Genomic DNA, 7,905 nt, shown 5'->3' on the forward strand with positions numbered 1-7,905 from the left:
AATACATACTTAAACATGTGGAAAAATGCATAGTAATTTTTTAAATTAAATTTTAAAGTCAATAAACTGATAAATATTGGAAAAGTGTACAATTTCAGATAATTCTAAGAATTTAATAATCTGTGTGCTTTCATTCAGGGTCCTGCAAAAGAGGACCATTGAATCTTAAACCAAACTAATCAGAACTTTGAAAAGCATACTTTGTATAAAAATTATTTGCATATGTCATTATACTGATTTTCCTTATACTGATCACTGATGTTCAGATTAATTTTTTGTAGCACAAAAAGTTGTTCTCTTTTCCTGACATTTAGCCCAACACAAGATTGCACAAAAAAAAATCTCTGCCTGTTGTAAGCACACCAAATGTAAAGAGACCACTGCTGATTAGAAAGGTTCTTAATACACACTGTAGCCCATCATTCTTGAAGAGAGATGATCAGACTATGTGCTATTTCAGCTTAGATCCTGTGAGAAGCTTGGAATGGTCAAACCTCATCCTTTTCTGAGGCTGCATTAAATGGACACTTAGTAGCCAACCTGCCGTTGAACTTCTCTCAAATTACTGAACTCAAAGGTAGTTCCAGCACTCTTGTCACCACACCTGAGAGCTGTGTCACGTGCTCCTCCTAATAAACTTCATCTCAGCTCTACTAGTCTCATATTCTAAAATCACCTAGCTCAGATAGTCCAGTAGTCATCTTTTCATTAATGGGATGTCCCAGCTGTGGGCTGTCAGCCACTTCTTATCATGTGCATACTTTTACAAGTTAAAGGTTCTTGAGTGTTCCAACAGTCCTCTAAAAGTACAAGGAAATAGATTAAGCTGCAAATTCATTTAACAGGTCTGCCTACACTTAACAAGTTAAGTTCCTTTTGCTGGAAACCACTTTATGTAACACTGCAGATAAGGTGGATTCTGCAGGACATTTTAGCAAATATAGCCAGAGAGGATGTGAAATAAAGTTGGCCTCAGGGCCTGACTAGTGGGAATTAGCAGTCTCAGTGGTTATCCAGGACAGGAATACCTAGCCAAGAGACAAATTCAGAATGGGAGTCTTTACTTTTCTTCCTAAATTGCTCAGGAGTTAGGTGTATGGACATACATAGCATGCATAAGCAGACCAGTCTCTATAGCTCTGGAAGAGTATATAGAGTAGCTCTGAAGTGTATTCTTAGTTTTAGTATAGGAATTAATTACAACTTGACTGTTTCCCTTTATCAGCACAATTTACTACAAAGAGCAGTTGAAGTGATACTTGTACCTTGAAGACCAAGAAGGTTTATGGTGCTCAAAAGATCAGAAAGATGTAAAAAGCATTTACACAGCATCCTTTTAATGTGAGTAAAAGTAAAAATACATTTTAAAATTTGTAGGTATGAGACTTCTAGGAGCTCTTGTGCAAAAATATGATTATTTGAAGAATTTTAATATATAAACAGGAGGTACTTAAGGAATTTTGATTTACAAAATATGAACACTGTTCATGCTGCAAAGATGACTACTATGACTGCAGGCCATATTCAGAGCAGTATTTTAGACAAAACATGGGACATTGCTAGATACTTTCAAGAGATGCATCCTTGTATCATTTCTCCACTTTCCAAGGGCCATTCAGCAACCTGGAGATAGCAATGAAATTTCTTACCACTTTGGTCAAGTATCAACTTCTACATTCCACCTTCTTAGATGAGCTTTTGTAACCCATACTGTTTCTGACGTGTTATGGTATGTTGCAAAATTGGCCTTACTGCAATACTACAAAGAATATTAGTTACCTGATTAAGGTAGATAAAGGGTCAGAAAAGAAAGAACTGCTGAATTTTTGAGACAAACATCTATCTGATCAGCCATCAAAATCAAGTCTTCTAATGAGCCTGGCTTGGTCAATTTGTCACCATAGTGACTGGCACCTGTGAAGTGTCTGAGTATGGAATGCAGCCCAGGTTTCAAGTGCCTTTATTAAAACCACAAACGGTTCATACTCACCTGCTTGAAGTTTAACCCACCCTTCTAACTTCCCTTTGCAGCCCACAGGAAGGTGGGCTTGTGGGGTAGCGACACAAGCGTATGCTGTGACCACCATGTAGCAACATATATGTTAAGAAATAAAAGAGCAACCACCATAGCCACTTCTTACTGGAATTTTTTTATATAACTAACCTGTTTTCAAGCGTTTCAGATACTTGGATATGATCAAACATTATCAAGCACTAGACTAATTGACAGAGGCCCCCAAATCCATCCTAGAGATGACAGTGCCACACCAAGACATCCAAAGTCTTTTGGTGCATGACATGAAACAATGAAAATTACAGCAGTGTGTGCAAGCTTATGCTCAGAAATCACAAGCATGACAGCTGAAGAAACTAATCAGACTGCCTTGAAGGATGGGGAGAGAAAGATTTTTTCATTGCTGTTGCATTTTGCAGAGCCTTTCTCTGGAACTTTTTGGCCATCAGCAGCACAGACAAGCTTTCATTCACACTTCCCAGCCTGCAGCTGTCAATTTGGAGATAACTCAAGGCCTTGGCTTGTAGAAGATGTTCAAATATCACTCTGTTGTGTCAGTGTAAGGGAAAAAATGGAAAGTTAAGACCTGGAGACTCCCAAATTAACATAGTATAAGAGCTGCTGGCAACTCATACAAAAGCATTTGTACAGTGTCCCTCCTGTGTGTGTCTCAATAAATCCAAATTATTTAAATTTAAATGAGAGATCACATGAGAATTTGGATGAACTTCAAGGATGTTGTCAGTATTAAAAATCAGCTTATACCTGTAATGTCAAGGACACTACACCTGACACAATGAACTGAGGTACACTGAATAAAAATCAATGTGTGCCAAAGGGCATAGTTGTACTGGACTGAGTTTGGAAATAACTGCCACTTAATTGGATGTTGAATCTCGTAAGTGAAAGTGAAAATGGCTGCTCCATTCCAGGCCAAGGACATGGGTTTAACGTGCACAAAGGCACACTGAGTTTGTAATGAGACTATTCTGTAATGCTTACACAAACTGATTGGGCAGCTCTGCCAAATAATTGCCTCACACACTGCCTCAAAATCTTTTTAGTATTTAGGCTCCTTTGGGAGCCAACTCACACCACTTTGGTCACCTAACTGTGTCCACAGGCAGGAGCTTGGGGCACTCTGGGGACAGGATTCAGCATGCTTGGGATTGCAGAGCTTTGGGATGTGCTTGCCTATGTGAATGAGCAGCTATTCCAATTTTGAGGCAGCTAAAGTGAAAATAGCACTGATTCTGCTGTAGGAAATATTTCTTCCTCCTGGAGACCAGTCAGGATGAGAGATGGCCTTGTAGCTGAGATACACTTGGATAAGAGTTAGGATTCAATTTCTATCTGTGCTACAGATTTCCTGTCTCGAGCTTGACTAAGTTGTTCAGTCAGATCAGGCCTCATGTTAATTTTCCATGTTTCTAGTACAGATAATTGTATTCCCCTTATTCACATGGGAATTCTGCAGATAAATACATTAAATGCTATGTGGTTTTCAGATGCTATAGTAAAAAGAGAAAGGTTATATAAAACATCAAGTAAAGCCAGAATTCAGGACTGGCCTTTAATTTGTAAAGCAAGGCTATACTAATGGGTAATTCAAACCCATCCTACTAGACATTCATTATAAAACATCCCCCTCTGCAAGTAAAGTGTCTTATCTACTGGTAGACAAGAGCTGAGAGGGAGAAGTACAATTAAATATGTTTATAGCAGGGCTTGGCATGAGAAACTGGCAGAAGAGAAATTATGCTAATGTCATCACTGTTGTTTCCAGTTGCTGCAGAGAACCAAGAATTTGTTAATTCACATTGTTTGGCTCTGTAGATTTGGTGTCAATACTTGGCAAAAAGATGGGCACAATAAAAACCAATTTACTTTAATCTGGAGACTGGTATTCTAAAAAGTACCAGCCTGTCTGCTGACACCTGGCTATTTATGATACCTCTAGGAGTCAGTTCTGATCTTTGGACTCATTAAAAATATTTTATGCAAAAAGTATTTAAATATAGCTGATGGCAGTGACTTACTACTAATGCTAGCAATGAGATTCCCTGGGGGAAAGGACAGGTTTCAACCTTTTAAAATAGCTGCAAATATACCGGACAAATTCCTCCTAAGGTCAGACAGGGCACTGAGTGCACTGACAGACCTCACCACGACCAGTCTCACCTGGGGCTCACCCCCTCTGCCCACAGGCCTTAGTTTCTGCCTGGGTTGCATGGCAGGTGTGCCTGCCTCCAGCTGTGCTACAGCTGTGGACACGTCTGGCCGTGGAACAACATCCCATCCCTGGGCCATGTCTGACCACGGTTCTCCTCACTGCCTGGCCTCTGCTCATCCCCATCCCCAGGGAGGCACTCAGCGCTGGAGGCTGGGGCCACCTCCCTGCTCCCTGTCACCCCTGCTCCTGAATGGAGGTGGGACAAGCCTGGCTGGGAGGACTCTGCCCTGCTGCCCCCGTGGGGCTCCCCGACTACAGCCAATCTGCACGTGCTAGCTCCAAGAGAAGCCCGGAGGTCCAGCTGCGGACCCTCTGAGTAACAGCGGCACACAAAGGGGGCAGAGGGGGGACGAGCTCCTCACCCAAGGGAGCTGTCTCTGAGCCTGATGGGAGAGCACACAGGTGGAGGCCAAGAAGAAGAGAGGGGACTCCTCATATCACATCCACACAGACAATCACCCACATGAAAGGAGACGGACAAAGAGCCAAGGATCGGAGGGTTTCCAGGGGTTTTATAGTGGGGATAGCAAAGGCGGGATAAGGGACACAGCCAATAGGATACGGGATAGGAGGCAGGGTTGAGAGCAAGGGAACCAATGGGAACAACACATAGGAGGGATTTAGGGAAGGAGCCAATGGGGTGTTGAGTAGCGTAGAACTTTCCAGAACTAATACATATTAACTTAAGGGAAATGAATATACATGGCCTTGTACATAAAATAAGAAGGGGAAAACGTTAACCAGCCATACAAAAGTATGCAAACCACCGAACTGGGGAATTGTGGGTTCTCACCCTGACTGGAGTGGGTTGTTAAACCTCGGTGCCTGACCACCACAGTTTGGTATTGGTTCCTTCTCAGGGGTGGGCGTGGTTGCAGCCAGTTGCACCATTACACCCAACAGTTCCCAGTTCTTGGAAGCAGCTGGCCCCCGTGGCATCCTGCCTGTGAGGGATCTCAGGCTACCTCAAGCCCTGAGCAGTGCAGAGTTAGGCCTGCAGCTGCATGAGACTTTTTCCTACAGGTCTGGCCTGACTCGTGGTTTAACCCTAGCCAACAGCCCAGCCCTGTGCACCAGGTCACTCATGCCCCACCTGATCACTCATGCCCCACCAGCAGGAGAAGGGAAAACACTGGAAAATGCACGGTTTGAGATACAGACAGTTTAATGGGGATAGCAAAAGCTGCATACACAAACAAAGCAAAACAAGGAATGAATTCACTGCTTCTCATGGGCAGGCAGGTGTTCAGCCATCTCCAGGAGAGCAGGGCCCCATTACACCTCCATGTTCTCCAAGTAATGGTTACTTAGGAAGACAAATGCCATCACTCCAAACATCCCCCTTCCTCCTACTGGCCCTGCCCAGCTTTACTGGAAGCCCTTCCCCATCAATCCTGCCCTGGTAACACAGCCCCAGTCCCTGCCTGAGCTACCCCAGATGTGATCACACCTGTGCAGAGCCATGGACCTCACTGATCCAGACCCTGAACCACAGGCTGAGCCCTGCTTCACCTGGGTCTAACTTCATCACTATGGGCAGGCTGGCAGTCCCTGGGCTCTGTCTCACCCTGGTCCCTGTCACTGGGACAGAGCTTGCCCTCAGAGCCATCTTCGCACCATAAACCTTGTCTGGTAACCTTCTCAGTTCTGGCTGTTCCCTCACACCTGCCCTGCCAGCTATGCTCCCGGCCCACCTGCACCTCTGGCAGTGCCACTGGTGCCACCGAGAGGATGACTTGCAACATGCTAACAGCATGATTTCCTGGAATTTTGATATTTACAGCTGAGTTAGGGCAGCACAAATAGAAGTGGTACAATTAGAGGAGCCTGGAACCTCTCCCCTCTAAACCCCACTCCTTCATACAGCTACTGCAGGGTCATGTCTACACATGCACTGCTGTGCTGAGCAAAACACTGGCTGAAGCACCAAACCCACAGAGCAAAATGAACATGGGAGCTGGATAATTATCCTTGGGCAACAAGGGTTCTGAGCTTCATCAGGCCTTCAGTGCTCTACAGACCACATTGTCTGCCTGCACTGTTCCGCACAGATGTTATCCAAGCTGTCTCAAGGACCTGCAGTGTGCTCCCCAGAGCAGCATGGACTTAATCTTGTACCTTGCCGCTCTACCCTTCGTATGGGCAATCACAATCACAGGGTGCATTCTTTCATATTTCTCACTGATGCAGGAATATGAAATCTTAGCAATTGCTTTCATAATAATAGTGAAAAAAAGATCAGATATTTCCAGGTTGTTCACAGAAATTGCATGTGGGAAGAATGAACCAGGGAGATAAGGGGAAGAGAGGCAACCTTGGTAGGGAAAAGCTGAAATAGAGACCAAGAAATTTTCAGCTTTAGTGTTTAATTTCATGCAAAGGAGTTTTGGCACCTGCTCCAAAGGTTATGTAGTAGATTCATTAAACAAACAGTAATTAGAAAAAAGCCCAAAGCACTTATACATATACTCACATGTTCCCTGGTTGCTGCACCAGTTTCTAGCATTGTTAAGGCCTGCAGGGAAATAACAAACATTCAAGACTTGCTTCTGGTTTTCTGAATTCCCAGTGGAGTTACTCAGTAGCACAAAGGATGGAATAACAGTACACTGTTTTCTATGTATTTTATAGAAAATGTAACATATAAAACTTTTTAACTGATTTTTTTTCTTGCTCTCTCTTGTCCACAAGCAATGTAAAGAATTATGTAACAGGGTGTGCAGAGCAGTAAAGAAATGCACATACAGTACATCTGGGGTTTTAACAGTGCTGCTAAGTGCAACATGTTGGGAGCACACATTCTGAACCAAATTTCCAATTTCACTGGAAACCACATATTTTTTAAAAAAAGTCCATTCCCATTTCCTACTAAATGTTGGCTGCCTTCTTTGTGCAAGCATTGCAGTCCTTTTACGTATTTTTTTTAAGAAAGAAACAATTTGTTTAGTTTCTTAAGGGAATACAGGTGCAGAATATGTATCAAGATCCTGTAGTGAATACATGTAATAGTATTCTGAATCACTAGTTCAAACTGAGCTCTGAACATGAGAAGGAGCAGTGTCAACATTACATCAGTACTGACTGGAGTCACTGTAGTATTAGTGAAGTAAAATATTAAACCTCCAAGCTTTGAAACAGTTGCATGTTCCATCTGGATATGCATATCCTCATCTGGAAAAGTTGCCTCCTTAATCCATGAGGATTTAAACTCAGCTGGTTTAGTGACCCACTCTATTGCTTCCTTTATTTCCCATTTTTGCTTTGCATTCAGCATCTGGGATAAGGAAAATAAGACTCAAATACAGTGAAGGTTTCTAGAGAGTTATTTTTTCTGTCAAACTGCAAAATTTTTATGAAGTGGTAGAAATTCAGGAAATAGAAAGCAAATGAAAAGTTGGAATTGTTGTTCTGTCTGTATTGTACTTTTGGCTATGCTTATGCACAGTTGCAATGACTGTGTCAATATCCAGACTAGGTTCAAACCAAGCAGATCAGGACTTGTAGGAAGTAGAGCAGTCTTCTGTGGGAATGAGTATATCTTGGCAGCACATACTTAAGTACAGCACCCTAAAACATGGACATGGCTGCCTGAAATTTTCAGCAGAAAAGCTTCTTGACAAAAAAAAAAAAAAAAAAAAAAAAAAAGAGCAGGTTTAAA

At 42.7% G+C, this 7,905-nt stretch overlaps 1 long non-coding RNA gene across 1 annotated transcript in view; it reads right to left on the reverse strand.

Annotated features, from left to right (window-relative positions):
* Positions 1 to 6,430: 6,430 nt before the first annotated feature.
* LOC108447652 overlaps positions 6,431 to 7,905 on the reverse strand; it is a 9,601-nt gene continuing 8,126 nt past the window's right edge. Inside the window, exon 5 of the long non-coding RNA XR_001863318.1 lies at positions 6,431 to 6,762. This is a non-coding gene — a long non-coding RNA (uncharacterized LOC108447652). The remainder of the gene's footprint in view (positions 6,763 to 7,905) is intronic.

The sequence above is a fragment of the Corvus brachyrhynchos genome, unplaced genomic scaffold (assembly GCF_000691975.1).
Source record: "Corvus brachyrhynchos isolate BGI_N302 unplaced genomic scaffold, ASM69197v1 scaffold106, whole genome shotgun sequence".
Classification (NCBI taxonomy): Eukaryota; Metazoa; Chordata; class Aves; order Passeriformes; family Corvidae; genus Corvus; species Corvus brachyrhynchos.